We start from the raw sequence: 17,462 nt of genomic DNA, 5'->3' as shown, positions 1-17,462 counted from the left end.
AAAAACGAAAATCGTTTACGGTTCGAATATCCGCATCTGTAGACTCTACCTTTATCAACGCATTCACATTTTGGAGCAATTGTTAATCCGTTTTCTGTCTTGGTCACTCCAGACGAAATATAACCAAGTGTGTTTTCGTAACATGATATACTCGAATGCGAAATAGCAGGGTATAGGTAATTCAAGTAATACATTAATGAATTCAGAAAAACCAAGCTCTACACAGATCTGAAAAAAATGTATAGATTATCATGAAAAAAAATTGAGGATCATAGACAAAAAAAAAACATAGAATGTCAAAACACGTTTAGAGGATGTCATTTGCTTTTTACACTATTGTGTTGTACTGTATTACTTATCTATTATATTTGTTTTAATGTTTAGAGGTTATCATAAATCAATGCTCGGAAAATATATTTTTTTTTATTTTCATAGTAACGGGATTTGTTGGGCTGTACTTCAGCTTTCGACCAATTTTTTTAAAAAGTAAGTTTTCTAATTTGTTACTACACTTAGTTAAATATTAAATAATTAGTTGGTCTTATATAGCCATATTTTTGGAAAATTTGAAATACTGGGGCTACAAAAGAAAACAAAAAAAAATAAGTATATTAAAAGCTGTGAAATGTTATTGATGACAGTTGTCTCAGATGGACAGTTTTTCCCACGTATCACAGCTTGATTATCTTCACAAATTTATCAATTTTAAACATTACTTTGTATTATTATACTTAAAATTTTAAAATCTAAAGATGAGTGAAGTTAATTACACCCAACTTTCCTCGCTCCTGAAGTACAATCGAACCAATATAGATTCTTCAAAAAACTTATCAAAATTAATTTTGAAAAATTTAATTGAAATAATGTAAAATGTTGTTACATGACACAGGGTTGATTACTTTACAAAAATCTGGATATATAGGGTAAAAAATCAACGAGGATTCATATACCACAAGCCTAGAGGAGTATATTATTTTATACAATTTAAATAAAATTTGCTAAGCGAAAATTTTGAGGTGACGTCATCAGTTTAGAGAACGGATTATATCCAATTTGCATATTCCATATTTTTTATTTTACTGAGCATATAGTATTTCATACCTGATATTGACAAATAAAAGTGGGGAGAAAAAGTTGATAAAATATTTCTAATTCATTCTAACTAGACACTGAAGTGTCAGTGGTAGTAAATTTTGTGAAGTGCTTTTTTAAAATTCACAATGCATATTTTTAAATACGAATGTTTTAACTTGTTTTTGTCTTGAAATAAAATATTTTTAATTTTATCTTTTTAGGTAACATGTAAGTGCAAGTTCCAAATATCACAACATCCCACGAATCAAAACTGTCGCAAATTTTCTTGAAATAATCTCTTGCAGGATCTTCAAAGAAAAATTAACAGGAAGTATTTAATTCAGATTTAAAAAGTTGCAAGACAATGTTATATCGGACGACAGGACACTGAGAAAAAAATTATATACTAGATATTTACAATGAAACTATTTCTAGTACTCCTATTGAAGAAACTGTAAAAAAATAATAAATACATTTTGTAGAAGACTTCTGATGTTTGCGGGCGTTATATTGCCAATCTGCTGGTAAGTTATTTAAGTTATAAAGGCTCTAGTGAATCTTATTTATTTGCATGCAAACAATTAGAAAAAAACAACTAAGATTGATTAATGAATCTTTCATGAATTTTTTTCATCCTGATGTTGTTCCAGTAGAGAAGAACTTAAACTTTTATACGCACGGATCAAATAGCGTTGCTAAGAAAATTAGACAACAGTTTCCAACAGTCAATTCCCAGTAGGTAATGTTAAAGGAATATTTGTAAAATGACCTTTGAGGATGCATACATGTAAAGGAAATTTGCCAAATATCCACTGTCACTTCAACCCGTTATTACCCGATGGAATTTTTTAAGCGGAACATTTGGAACAAGTGAAAAATTTCATTTTAGGATGTTCAAATGAGAACTGCAGTGCCAATCACGATGTCATCAAATTTTCAAAAAACATTTTTTGCTGAACGAATTAGCATTTATTAAAGCGAATTTTCATTTTATTTCAATGACGATTATAAAACTGGAAACAGAGTGGATGCCCTTAATTGAATCGGTGCAGTTAATTAAAAACATTCAAATCAATATAGTGAATATTTCAAGAAAAATAGGCGATTCTGTAAATAAAATTGTAAAAAGGGTAACTCGTAAAAATACTGGTTGGAACCACAAGATATTAATGTATAGAATTAGATCAGGACATTATTAGTGCGTTACAATACACACCAATTACGGACAGACGGAAATGGCGTACCTATTTTTTCCTCCTCTAGAAGCCATGAAATGTCGAGAAAACATAAAAGTAGTCATTCGTCCGATGAACCCTAAACACTTCCCTGTGTGGTGTCAAAGCTAGAAAAAATTAGCAAAAACTACATATAATTCACAAAAATGGAAAATTACCTATTCTGCCCACAAACATACTTACAACCAGAATAACATTGATAGAACCCATGTTTTTTAAAACCCCAATCTCACCGCTCGCATCTAAGCAAATTGTGGGCTTTCACATTAAACATTAACAATAGCAATTTCCGTCATTTGCAGAGCCATACATAATGAATTTGGTTTGCAGAGGATCCATCAAGTTTTTCTTTGGAACGGAAGAGTGTGTTTGAATATTTTTTATTGGATGCGTATAAAACCGATCCGTTTGCTCTCTCACTTCGATCAGGAGTATCAACAAAAACAGCAAGAGTTAAATTAACTATTATTAGCAAACAGTAGCTGCATCGATATGCTAATGGATTGCAGATATTACATTTGCATACTCACACTGAAGCGCTGTAATCATCTGTTGAATCGGGTATTTTTGTGGCAGAAGAAAAACCGTTATTAGCATCTCAATACATTATCTGGAGGTATAAATTAAACCGATGATTTGTTTTTTAAGGATACGTCTTACGCAGAAATCGGAGCTGAGTGAGACAAGTCCTTTTGTAATTGATTTTATTTTGGTTCTGTTTTTAAATTCAAGCTTAATGAATGTGAATTTTGCTGAAAACGTCGACTTGACGAATATCCAGCGATTTTTACTTTATTGTGTAATGGAACTCGAAGTGCATCTAATAAAAGTGAAGTAATAAATGTCCTTGTCTCGAATCTGTTGTCGCACTATAAATTCAAACGATTTTGAGACATTGTTTAGCTCATTCAACAAAACTTCATGAATGTTTATCACATTTAAAATCCATAAAACAACTACAATCTGACTGACATTTATTATCAATATTTTATACGTTTATTCAAGTACGAATCACAAATGCATTCCACGAACTCAATGAAAAATTAAATTACAATTTACTGTAATAGATCTATTGTCAATTCTCGTTCGTTCGTTTTGAATGTAAATGAGTAAACCAGGTTCCTTTGCGGCTAAATTATACCTGCTGCTGGATTGTAAGCTCATCGTCATTCACAAAAATTTTAATAAACCCTTGTAAATAAATCGCGGTAAATTGTCGATAATGACACATTGTAAAACTAAAACGGGTTCCCTTTATGTCTTTTTTTTTAGAGGCAAGCTAGAATTGCCGTTAGCTATAAAATTACAGCATTGCTTAGATAAATTTGCGTCAGCTTAGTCGGGAAAATTTATACTTTATATAGTGTATTCCACTTGATATGCACCGTTCTGCAAGTCTCAATCGTCCATCTAACTAAATGGAACAGGTTTCAACCATTGTAGATGTATCAAAATAGAGTACCACACACACCTAATAAGCTTTATCGAGATCTGAAATGGAGTGTCATTCACAATAATTTTAGGATCTACCATATCGGGAAGAATAGCTTCAATTACCACTTCGCTACGTTAAAGAGGTACCCACAATATTTTTAAAATTATGTTTTTATTGCAGATGTGTGTTGCCGATTAAAATGAAATTAAATTTCGTCGTGACTGGGCGATTTTGACATTTTGAATTCTTTCATCACTAATATGCACTCATGTGCTACTTGTTATTAATTATTCGCACTAAAAACATTTACAGTTAACGCTATCAATACTAAACGGATCAAATTTCAAGATTTTTTTAGATATGGTAATTACCACGTGTTGCCCCTTGTATCTGTAGCAGTTTCTCAACTTGTGGAAGTATTATCACATTTATTTGTTTGTTAGACAAACAGAAAATAAACGAAATAAAATTAAGGTTTGTATGATTTTATAATATGAGAACTTTATCATTTCAAACTTAAATACAAGAAATTGAATTGCAAGTAGAAAAAAAATCAGTATGTATGTATGAGACACAACGTTTGTTAATCAACTTAAAAAGGGTCAACTGAGAAGACTTCAAATACGACGTAAGCTAAATAAAGTTTTTTTTCTTAATTAAAGTGGGAACTGAAGTTTTTTCTCGTCTTTTGAAAACGCGTGGGTTGAATCAAATCATGTCGTTATGGAAACTAACAAAAATTATATAATTTACCTCATGTACATTTAATGAAATAAAACATTCATTTAATTATTATCTTTGTTTTAACCCCACATACATACAATTCCATTACCCAAACCTTGTTTAGAAAAGTTACATAATATTTTAGTTAATATTCCTGCGAAATTATGTTACAATAAAAGGAAATTTGTTTTTGCAAAACCGCGGAATCAAAATTTAAAGATATTTACGAAACGAAAAAAAAATTGATCGTAGGTTGTTTTGACAGAACTCGCCCACAAAATACGGTGTATCAAATCCAGCTGTTTCGAAAAATTAGAAGACTTGAATTTGGGAATTTATTTTTTTTTATGAAAACCCTTATAGGTAAGTTAAAATAAACATATGTATGTAATGTTCAAGAAAACGTAAAGAAGTTTGGTTCAAGTGAGTTTTTCCACTACAAATTTTTCTGATGACATCATCAACATTCTTGCAAGGACACGTACATTAATTTGGATGTAATGCCAATAACAACAGTACTGTATTCCCAAATTTTCGGGAAAATGGAGTGAGTCCTTCTTGAATCTTGACTGAATCAATAAATTAACGAAACAATTTCGATTTTCGATGTTGTAATTCACATTTGGATAATTATAACTTGTCTAGGTTTAGAAGAGGCAAACATTTCTCTAGAAGAGGCTCAGCAGAAAAAATATGAAAGTACCAAGTTATTCGATGGACTCGATTACTAAGAATAGTTAGCTTACACTCAATAAATAAAATGGTTTCTCAGCAATAATAGGAACTTGAAGTGTTTATGTTTATACATCGGAAGAATGTCACGTAGAAATTAGGTTAATCTGAATGAGTTTGTCGCTTCAAAACAGAAGACTAAATTTATTAATTAAGCCACAATCGAATATAATACTCTGTATATTATTATTATTATTCTTATTTAATAATTATTAAATAAAGAAGTGCGTATATTCCCATATTTTAGAGAAAATCGGGTGACTTGATCAATAAAAAATTAGAGAGTGATTAGAGGGGGTAGGGTGGTTAGACACATATATATTTTGTCTAACCACTGTCTCAGTCTGCAAGATCCACAGCATTCGATTTGGCAGATCCTGATTTAATCCATAAAATAAATTGACTCATTCATTAATTTTTTTGAGTCCCCTTGTATAAGCAATTTGATCTATACGCTACTCACCATATTTTCCACATTTGCGATAGGATTAGTTTGGAAAAATTTTGAGAACACGTCTTCAATTTTTTGGGGGGATAAACCGATCTTTTATTAAAAATTTACCGTCATCACACTGTTGGTGTTAGTGGTAAGGATTAGACAATATTTGGTTAGTGTTACTGCCTACATGATATTCATAGTATAAAATTTGACAACAATCGCTCCGGTAGTTTCGGAGATTATCTGTCTAACAAAAATCCACACAAACAGAGGACAGATAGACAGACGGAAACCGCAGACCTATTTTCTAGAAGTCTAGAGGTCATGATGCATCGGGAAAATATAAAAGTAATCAGTCGCCCAATGGATTTGACTACAACACTTCCTTAGCTTACGCTCAGGAAGTAAAAAATGTGTAATGATTTTTCTCAGTTCATGGAATACGAAAGTGTAGACTATATTTAGCTTCTAGGTATCTCTTATTGCTTAAGTAGTAACATTAAAATTTCGGGTATACATTTAATATCCAGAAGATTGTAAAATGTTAGTAAATATTTTCTTTCAAACCTTCTACAACTGAAGACATCATCACAGTAGTCTCACCTTCCTCGCGATATGTTATTTTATTTATATTCAGTATTACATAATATTTGTTCCATCAAGAAGTTGATGATGTCATCTTAAAAATTCATCAAATAGAGTTATTGTTTCTGAGATAATCAGTATAATAGTAGGTTTTCCCCTGAATTTTTTTGAATACAACAACTAGTGATGAAAAATTCTATGATGTACGTGTCGAAATAAATAAACTTATCCCCAGAAAAAGTGAGTGAATTGCGCAGAGAGCCAGAATTCAACGTAACCTGTGATGAGAGGACTATACCGAGCGGCTTAATTCCACCTGCCAATCGAAGTATTAAGTTCACATGAGGATTAATTCCTATCTTAGAATTGTACTTATATCTATATATATATTAATAAAGTTATTGTACAACCCCTACAAAATAAATTATGTTTACATAAAGCCAAACTAAGCAAATGTTTTGCTGTTTAGAAATTTAGAGAGAGTAATTTTTAAAATGTTTATTTTTCTTATATTTTTAACAAAGTTGAAAGGTCAGAATCAGTGGAAAACAAAATTTACATAAGTACATCCCACTCTGTGGCAGTGGTGTCTGTATTATAATTTTTTAAGAGATTTCATTTTTGTTAATTTCAATTTTCTAAAATATTTGAGGTTATAAAGGCAGAAAATAGTATTCAAAAATTATTAGGTATATCAACCGCATTGGCATTATTTAGACAAAACTAAACCAGTGAAATTTAGTTTTATAAAATCTTTAACACATAAAGTACGTATGTGATACTAAATGTTTTAGATATGAAGAACCGCCTTTTAAAACGTCTATGTAAAGTTTCAAACTAAAGTTTTCCGTCTAAAAATATGGACCAGAAAACTTCGTATAGAAAAGAGTTTCAGATTTTTTTTTAAAAACCGAAAGATGTCTAGAATTCTTTGAGTGGACTTTCCTCAATTCTTTTTTAGAAGGAATACCAAATTTAATTTTTCATTAAGTTATCAGCCCTTTAATGCAACAAAACAGTAATTTTGCTACCTACTGTGTAACAATCGTCATAACGGTACTACTTTTTCAAAATTACGCAAAAATTCGTTTCATTGATTGATCAGCAATACGATTCATAGGGCGAATGTTTACTTTCATGTAGTCTCGATTTTCATGACCCCTATGATACTAGAAAGTAGGTATTCCGTTTCGGTCTATCTGTTTATCTATCCCGTCAATTTTTTTACATTTGATAAAATAACATACGCCTATACTTGTTGTTTATGAATCCGCCTTGATTTTTACCCTAAACATAATTACTAACGTGAAGGTCGCTGGTTCGATTGACCCATGGATCACAATTTTAATAAATTCATAAAGTAAGAATTATAATAATAAGAGCAATTAACTCAAAGGAATATTGAGAACGTTTTCCTCTATTGTCGCTTAATTAATAATTTTAGTCGCCTCCTCTGTTTTGAGGAAACAGCTTGACACGTGCTTAGTAGTTGCATTCTTTCGATATATAAACATAAACAAACGAACTTAAGCATGTGCTGATAATACATTTTTCCCGTAGGTTATCTGCTTTAAATAAGTATATTTGATATTGTCGGTGCTTGTGCGGACTGTGCCCTGACAACATAAATAGTTGCTAACGTTATTTTCGTTTATAATATTAATAAACTAAAATCTGAAAACTTGATTTGTAATAAATATGTCATCATCGTTTTGGGGACACTTTTTAATAAACATTAATTTATTTATTTTTATTATTCCACGTTTTATTGTCATTACAGCATTGCTTTTATCCTGTAAAATTTCATTGAACCATTTTATAGAGGTCTTGAATTTCAGTAATTATCTCTATAAATAAAAATCCTGTGGGGAGAAGTAATCCTTGAAATATAGAACAATAATTTAAAAAATGACAATTTTACAATTTGGTCCTCATCAGAATAACTGCATCAAGCTCGTGTTGTTCGTGTCGTTATTATAAATTTCCCCTTTACTCTAAACATCTTTAGATCAGATACTCGATATAGCGTAAACTGAAAACTTTGATCTTCAAATATTCATAATATCTTAAGTCTTCATTATATTAGATACTCTCAACGAGCGCTCTTTCCCGCATCATAAAGTTGAGCTTACTAAAACGTCTTATAATATCATTTATCGTCACACACCATTCAAAACTGAAACTTTTTGACAATAATCATCTTCTGAAACTCAGCTTGAGCAGACTTTATTATTTAGTCCGCTTTATTTAATGAATCAAACTTTGAATGTGGAGACAAATTGAATGAAATCGGAGGACTCTTGTGGGTCTTTGTGTAGCAGCGATAATTATCTTTTAGCATGTATGCTATTTAAGTGGAGAAGTTCCGAATGGAGTGCTTTAGAAACTTTGGCTTACTTCCTGTTAAGTGCTTTTACTAAACAGTGGTCAAAATTCAACCAATTTGCCGTACATAATTTGAACTTGGCTCTGATTTAATAATTTGGTCGGACAAAACTTACGGACATCCCATTTGCACAGGGTCAGTTTATGTTAATTGCTTGGCGTCACGTTTGCAAAATAGTTCTATCTGTCCAACTGAGAGGAGGGACCGTTTGATATTGCAATAATCAAGAGTTGGTCAGAAATCAAAGGCTCGGGAATATATATTGAGTGGGCAATCAGACTCTGTATTAAAGGTGGGCAAATTTCACTGATTCCTATCTACATTCAAATTTTGCCAAACGTGATTTATTTCTGAGCATTACATTAAGAGATGGGTACACTGGAGCAGATAAAATCCCGCTCTCATTGGCAAGTTAGCTTCAAAATAGCGGAAATTGAATCTAATACCGACCATTATTCAGCATTCATCGACTTAGTTCGGGATCCAATAAGTTTCCACAATTTCACAAATACCTTGTTTTGACGAAGTTAATTAAATTATTTGTTTGAAAAAGGGATCTTCGAGCGTGGTCCGAACTACATTAATCTCTTATCGCGAAATTAAATATTCCGTAATAATATAAGCTATGTTGATCCTCTGAAGCGATTTTGGTGTAGATACCCTTTTAGCCATGCAATATATGAGTTTGTTGAAGTATAAGGCGCTGCCTGCGTGCAGCGGAGGGCTTCTAAGAACATCTCGTTACTTCGTGTAATTTAATTTTCAACAAGGCTTTATGTTTTAATCAATGTGAAATGGGATCTTCAGTTCGAGAATGGCTCAAGGTATTTTCCTGACGAGATAAAGACACGGCGCCATCGTTAAAGTAACTCGCAAGAATAACACGCCTAACTTGATATTTTACCACATTATAAGTTTGACATTTAATTTACTATACGATGTATTTTAGTATTTTATATACTAATAAAGTGGACGCTAATAGTAATCTAAGTTTTAACATATAGTGTTTTCAATATTGATTGTAATCGAGTCATCAATGTCATTATTGAGTTTTAATCTATTTGTCTTTCCTAATTTAGTACTGACATGACAAATGTAAATATAAAAGTGGTGAACATGAAGGTAGAGTTTCAAAACCCTGTTATCTGTGACGTTCGCCAGTGATGTTCACAAAGAAAATTCGGTGCTCCTATTCTGGATTTAAATAAATTCCAACTTGGTGTCAAACATAACGGGTGTTCATTTAAAAAAATCATCGACTTTGACACTTGGTAGAAAGAAACATTGCGTACATTTGAGAGTGGTTTGACATTTTTGACAAGCATAGAGCAAGAACTCTTACCAGTGGACTTTATGTCGTTTATGAATACGTATTGAGTTTTTACCCGAGACAGAGTTGTGAAAAAAAAAATCAAAATTGTATGACAACATTTTGCAATTTTACTTTGAAAATGCAAAACTGCAGGAGCTGAAATCTTGCAAACGTTTCAATGTTTTCATAAGCATTATAAATCGTTAATCAAAATCGTTTATCCCTTCCCAAAAAATTGATGACGTCTTTTCAAAATTTACCGAATAAATCTTATCTAAAGTGCAAAATATTATAACTCCATAATTGTGGTTTGTCAATGCATCGTAAATTTTGTAATTACATACAAAGGGTGAGTCAAAAAATTAATGGATGAGCCAATTTATTTTACTGATCAAATCAAGAACGACTCCATGTTCCTGAAAGTTTTACAACTTTTTAATAAAACCTGAACGCGCTCGCTGCGCTCTTGTTCTAAACGTTCTTTTTTAAAGTTTAGTCTCAGGTCTTAGCGAAGTTGTTTCGGGTCAATTATAATAATAAATTTCTACGTTCATGTCTGTCACACTTTGATAAGATTCTCTTTTTTGTAAACAGTAAATACATTTTATTTTTAAAAATTCAGCTTCTCAGTGACAACAGTGACTTATTTTTAATAAGACCTGCGCATGCTCGCTGCGCTCGCATATTAAGCGTCCTTTTTTTACAGTTTAGCATCACAGAAGTGATTAAAAAAGAATCTCAGCGAGCTGTCTAGGTTGTAATAATAAATCTCTAGTGATGTTACTTAAAAAAAAAAAAAAAAAAAAACGAGCGCAGCGAGCATGTTCCGGTTGCTGGGTCATTCCGACTTTGGTATTCACAAATATTTTCAAGATTCATTTTATTCAGACAGTAAAAAAGTCTGTCATTAATAATAATTTAGTTTCCCAAGAACATCGATGAACAATTTTGAATACTGTCTAAATGTGCTCACTGCACTCACATTCTGAATATTCTTTTTTAATTAATTTAACATTTACGAATGAACGGTCAGCAAGGCTACTTAATTTTTATTATAATAATACTCAAAATTTCCCTATTGTTCCGACAGAACTTCCATGGCACCTGAAGTACATTGAAAGATGTCCAACATTTTCGAAAAACTATAAAATTTGAAGTTTGAGATTTTTTTTTATGTGAATCCCATAAGTATAATTAAATGTATGTATGCTATATTAAAAAGTAAATGTAAAGAAGCATGCTACGCTATGTTTCAAATGAGTTTTTACTTTTGTGATGACGTCCTCAATTTTTTGGGGGGATTAAACAGATATATTTTAGTGAACAATTTACCATGCTTACAATAACTTTAAACCGTGTGCACGATTTCAAAGCATTCGGTTAGGCAGTTTCTGATTTAACCAATAAAATAAATTGACTCATTCATTAATTTTTTTGACTCATCCTGTATAAATAAATCTGAAAAGTATGAATGGGATGATAAATCACAAGTTTAGACTTATTATATTTTGCACACCTCAGATAGAATTTATTCGGCAAGATTTTGAGATGACCTCATTAATTTTCTAGGGGGAAATATGCAAGTATATTTTGATTAAAAATTTACCATGCTTATGATAACTTTAAACTTTAAAACATGCGCAAGATTTCAAAACATTTGCAGATTTAAAATTAAATTGTAAAATGTTGCAAAAATCTGGACGTTTTGAGTAAAAAATCAAGACGGATTCATAAACTACACGTCCTACACGTTGATATGTTACTTTATAAAATTTATTGGTGGGGATGATTAGACAAAGTTTGTTTAGCGTTTTATCTGCATGATATTCATAATACACGAATAAAATTTGACAATAATACGTCCAGTAGTTACGAAGATTATCTGTCTAACAAAAACCACTGTCACGGATTGCGGTGAGACAGACAGACAGACCAACAGACAGACAGGCAGACAGACCAACAGGCAGCTAGATAGACAGATTTTTTCGTACTCTCGCATTTTTAAATAACAACAAAGTTGTTCTTAATTTAGCTTCTCAAAGGCACCAGTAATAATTCTTTACATCACACCTTAACGCGCTCGCTGTGCTCGCATTTTAAATTTGTTTTTTCACCTTTATTCTCATAATAAGAGTTCTAGCCAAATTGTGTGGGTTGTATTGTAAGAATAAATCTCTAGATTTAAAAAAATACACTCCAAGATTAAGAACCCCGCGAGCACGTTCAGATTGCTAGAGTTTCCCCAACTTTAGCAGATAATCATAAATATTTTTAGGATTCACTTTTTTTAAAGAACAAAAAATTCTATTATTAATAATTTATATTTAGCTTCTTAGAGACACCAAGAAGTAATTTTTAGTAACACCTAAAAGTGCTCGCTGAGCTCGCGTTCTTACTATTCTTTTTTAAATGAATGGGGTATGATAAAAACGTTTACGAATTAATTGTCGGTGAGGCAACTTAGATCCGTTTTAATATACCTAATATTCCTATAGAGGTCGCTGTGAAGCTAAATTATTGTGAAAAAATCAACTTCGAGGGTGCAAGCGCAGTAAGCGGGTCTGATCTGACCGAACCTGACCGAACCTGACCTGGCTAGCCAACCTGAGAAGCATCAAGTCACCGCTCTGAGTGTGGGGGAAGTACTGTATTAATTCAACAAATTCTTGGGTAACTGGATCACAATTCAAAAAAATCACCCTGTATATAATGTAAGTACTTCATATTCCTGCTAATGTGAAATTGTTCGTCTGGTCTCTAGTATTATTGAAACCCCAAGAAATGGAAAATTTATCGATGTGTTGAACGAAAATGTAGAAGATTAAGTAACCATTGAGTTCTAAATAACATAATACGTTCATTTTCCTAATAGATGCAATGCAGTTTTGTTTGTTGTTATTGACGAAGTTTAGTTGTTAATTTATTACAAAATGTTCTTTGGAATAAATTGTACAAATGTTTTGATATTTTGTATTTCAGTCAAAGTTCGTGTTTATGTTTTGTATCCTTCAGGAGAGAATTAATCTAGTGAATTTTGTGATTTTGTGAGTAGGGCAACTACTAGCCATTAAGTGAAACATTATAAAATGTTCTATAGTATGTCTTTAAAACTTTTAAAACGCAGTACTTACAGTTAAGGACATATTGGGTGTGTTGATGAAATAGATGTTCTTTGAAAAAATAAAATATATTTAGAATATTATACAGTTCTTTAATTATAATTTTGCTTTCTACGCTACCGAAGTAAGGTGATCAAAATAACTTAATAAAAAAATGCATGTCAAAAACACCTTTCTTACAAAAATCGGATCATTTGATTGGCACCATATCGTTGAATGAACACGTTCGGAGTACTTTTAAAAATCCCTTTGTGTTGTTTTAAATAAGTAGCTTGAGGAAGAGACGCTTCAAATCCCACGAAGCTAGGATTTTCCTTTTTTGTTAATATACTATTCCGACTATTTCTCATACACAACCGGAACTACTAAAGGCAACAAATGAAGCTACTTCGAAACGGTTGTCAGTTAAATAAAAAAACTACGAAACGTACATCTAAAATTTATGGAATGGCAGGCAAAGAGAAAATCCAACTGCACTAATGGCACATTTTTAGGACGATTCCAGCAAACAAAACTATCGATTTTGTGGATGCAAAAATGCATGGTTAAAATAAAAATATAGATATTTAAATCTATTTTAATTTTTAAATTAAACAAGATTTTGTGTCTAGGAAGAGAGAGGTTTCAGAAAATTTTATGAATAATAGTCATTTCTATTTTTGGTATTGTCAACAGGTGTAAAATTTAATAAATGATGTTAATTGGTAACCCTAAAGTCGATCTAACAATTTAAAATACTAAATACATCCCCTTAAAAACAATTAAGTACTAAATTCCTTGAGTATAAAAAGTTGTTTGATGTTATTTCGTGAAACGAACACTGAAAAACACTTCAAGAATTAAATGAAGACAACATTGAGCAGAAAATGTTGCAAAGAAACCTCGCAAAAACTTTCAAGTATAAATATTTTTCCTGAGTGTGTTTTTTATAGTGATGCTGAGTTCCTGAGGTAAGCTCATCAAAATAATGTTTCGGAGTAAAAGGCTCGGGAGTTCATTTATTACCATCATTACAACAGAAATACAACTTTCTAGATCAGTTGAGAATTCGTATAATGTGCCTTTGCTGGGCGTTCGTAACTTAAGATATGGATATGACCCACATGGGGAGGAGTGAACGATACTTCACATACCACAATTGTCAAAGTGAATCGTTATTTATCTTTGAATAAAAAAATAAAAATTCAGAGTGAGTGTTACTTTAAAAAATATAATTGTTTAATAAAATTTTTCAAGTCCTCGTAAATTTCTAATGAAGTTAAGAATAACGCTATTAAAAGCTCATAATGGCACTTATGTCAAGTCATTAAAAAATTTACAACCACATGAGCATTTTATCTGCATATCACAGGGTTGCAATTTGTATTTTACCGTACACAGTACCTCTGAGTTTGTTCAAAATTTGAATACTTATGTATATATTTTTACGTGTCGAGTAAACACATAAAATTTTTACGATTCACCGTAAAATTACATATTTGGTTTGTAAACTGCAGTGCAAAGTGTGGAAGAATCTTGAGTACGCATAATATGAACAGTCAAAGTTTTTGAGATTTAAAGCATTTCCGGCAAAAGCGGCTTACGACATCTTTTATACAACACACACAAAATGCCGTTTCTGTTGTATTTGAAAACAAATAATTGGCTCAGGAAACTTTTAGGAAAGAAAATCTTTGTAATGGTGTACTTATCCTAACTAACTTAATAACTAATTCCAATCCTTGAAAGGATAATTCCGTAATCGATACTGCAAACAATCAATCACAAGTAGAACTGCCAAGGAGCTTCCACTGTCTGCTAGTTAACATGACAATGGTAAGGGCTCATTAAACTCAAGCATATGCTAAGCCAGCAGGCCTGAGTAAACATAGTTTGCTAAGACACTATCAAGGACTAGCCGTCCATTGTTTCCCTGCCTATATCATCCTCCGTGTTAATAATTCCCGGATATCCACGTGAAGTTTAATCACTTGACTTCTGTGTGCTGTATGTGATTCTGTGTGAAGTTAGGTTTCTTCACCTTCAGCTGCATTAATTCTGTGAAACGTTAATGTAGAAAGACGTTTTGATGTTGTCTATCACGGTCGTTTTATTGCATATCTAGTTCTAAAAAGTTTTCGAAGAAAGTTTAAAAGTTTGGACTTGGTTAATGGGTTTTAAGTTACAATTTCCGGTTTTTATACCGGAACGAATTACGGTAGCTATCACTCTGCTTCTCAAGTTTCTTAAATAATGTTAATAATGCATTTCTAGGAAAAGTAAAAGGACACAGAACAAAAATTATTTAATTTTTGTTTAGTTGCTTTTGCTCTCTATAGTGGCACTGTTATTTAATCATGGAATCAATTGATATAATATTTAATGTCTATTAATTTTTAATTTCCTTCCTGGCAGACTGACGCTAAACCTAATACTTCAAGTTTCCTTTGTAGAATACTAGACAAAATTGCTTTAGAAGATCAGATAATTGAAAGTATAAGATGAACGTTTTCTTTCAGATTTCTTTTCAGCTGTAACACCCTGTTTAAAATAAATTACAAAAATTTAAATCGGCGTAAGGAAAGGTAAAATGTGCTAAAACAGTGCTGGTGAAAAATTTTTGAGACAAATGTGGGCTATGGAGATATTTTTAAATACCTAGCAAGAAATGAAAAATATGTCGGTGAAAAGAAGAAACTTTTGTGGAAAACCCCCTGCTTTTTCTCTTGTGGTGTTGTCAATATATTTTCAGAACGTAGAATCTCTATTAGGCTTATTGTTATTAACTTTAAATAACACTTGTCCACAATTTTCTCTATATCACACAAGTGCAGTTTTTTTAAACAGTTTACCATTATCATTCTGTCTTGTTAAAATTTAGTGAAACTTTTCACGCATTTTTAAAAATCTATTTCTCAGTTTGTTATGGAAATTTCGAAATGCTGTTTTCGTCACTGTTTTCGTCTTACAAAACTCTATAAACTACAAACGAAATATAATCGACTTTTTTGTAGAAAATTATTTCTTATTTCGAACAAAAAAGCCGACAGTGTTTTCCCTGCGATTTATAGAAGTTTGCGTGACAAGAGCGATCCTGACGACAACGAAGATTTCCATTTCTAATGTGTTTGAACAAATTTTAGCATAAACTGATTGTTCTAAGTACATCTTAAACACAACGCAATATATAGCCTAAAATGTGTTCATCCACGTTTGATTCACAGAACCTTTGGTTCTTTCAGGCAAGTAATCGGAAAAAAGGTCCGGGCTGTAAATTATCATTACCATAATCCTAAGAGTTTTATTGAGTACTTTCAAAAAACACTCTTGGAAACAGAAAGTCAATTGTAATATCCTAGTTTCAATTAAAATTTCGCGCTGAAAAATAAGGGATCAACGCCGGGAAACAGAATTTGAAAAAATTAACTCTTTCTCTTCAGAATTAATTTTCACGTTTTAAAAAAATAGTTTTTTGATAATATTGTCTTAATAAATGATCAAAACTAAGGAAAAATGGACAAAAAATCTGCTTTTTGTCCGAAAATTTTGATGTGATTCCATTTTCACGTTTTAAAAAAATAGTTTTTTGATAATATTTTCTTAATAAATGATCAAAACTAAGGAAAAATGGACAAAAAATCTGCTTTTTGTCCGAAAATTTTGATGTGATTCCATTTGGATTCATTGAGACGGAGATGTTAGTTTGTTGCGAAACAAATTTTATATAAAAAAAAAAAAACACTTGTATTTAAACCAAAATGAACAAATTTCTCAACTTTCCACGCAGGATTATCTTTATTATTATCTATTAATCTTAAACGTCGATTCACTTTGGGAGAAGGACCTTAAAATTCAAATCAGTCAAATTAGTATTCTCGTGGACTCGAAAAATGAGATACATTTTCTTATAGGTTTAATATGTAGTTTATTTCAGATCAATTATTCTGTTGTAGGTTTAATAATATTTTTGCGAGTTGAATTCGAACATTTATTCTCGACGGCGCCGTTTTAAAACTTATTGAAATTTTGATTGTATGGAATCGGTTTTTTTTGTATGTTATGTAGAGTTGAAAATTATTGATGAAGTGTGGCTTAATTTAACATCATGTAAATCCTTGTTCGTTTAAATTCGTGATGGTGTGGAGTAGGTAATTAATTTAAGTAAGTAATTTTAATATTCATTTGGTCATCGTTATAAATTTGAGGGAAATACTGCTCTCGTTACAATATCCTCTGTAGCTCGCTTGCTGATTTGTCGACTATCATAATTTAAATTTACCGCCACAGGATCATACCTAAGTTGAATATTTACATCCAGTTGTTTTTATCCACATTTTCTATTTCTTTGTGTTTTTCTATGGATTTGGAACACTTAATTTGATTTCATTTTGTAAGCTAGACGGTTTTATAAAAATTGCTTTCTGCCGCTATAATGTTCTAAAT

At 31.4% G+C, this 17,462-nt stretch overlaps 1 long non-coding RNA gene across 1 annotated transcript in view; it reads right to left on the bottom strand.

Moving 5' to 3' along the window:
- The window catches only part of LOC135134987 (uncharacterized), a 485,030-nt gene that overhangs the window by 296,222 nt on the left and 171,346 nt on the right, over positions 1-17,462 (bottom strand). The window lies entirely within an intron of this gene.

The sequence above is a fragment of the Zophobas morio genome, unplaced genomic scaffold (genome assembly GCF_036711695.1).
Source record: "Zophobas morio isolate AGI-343-1 ecotype UQ-CSIRO unplaced genomic scaffold, CSIRO_AGI_Zmor_V1 ptg000024l, whole genome shotgun sequence".
Classification (NCBI taxonomy): Eukaryota; Metazoa; Arthropoda; class Insecta; order Coleoptera; family Tenebrionidae; genus Zophobas; species Zophobas morio.
Note: the sequence above shows the minus strand (reverse complement) of the source record. Positions and strands in the feature narration are given on the sequence as shown.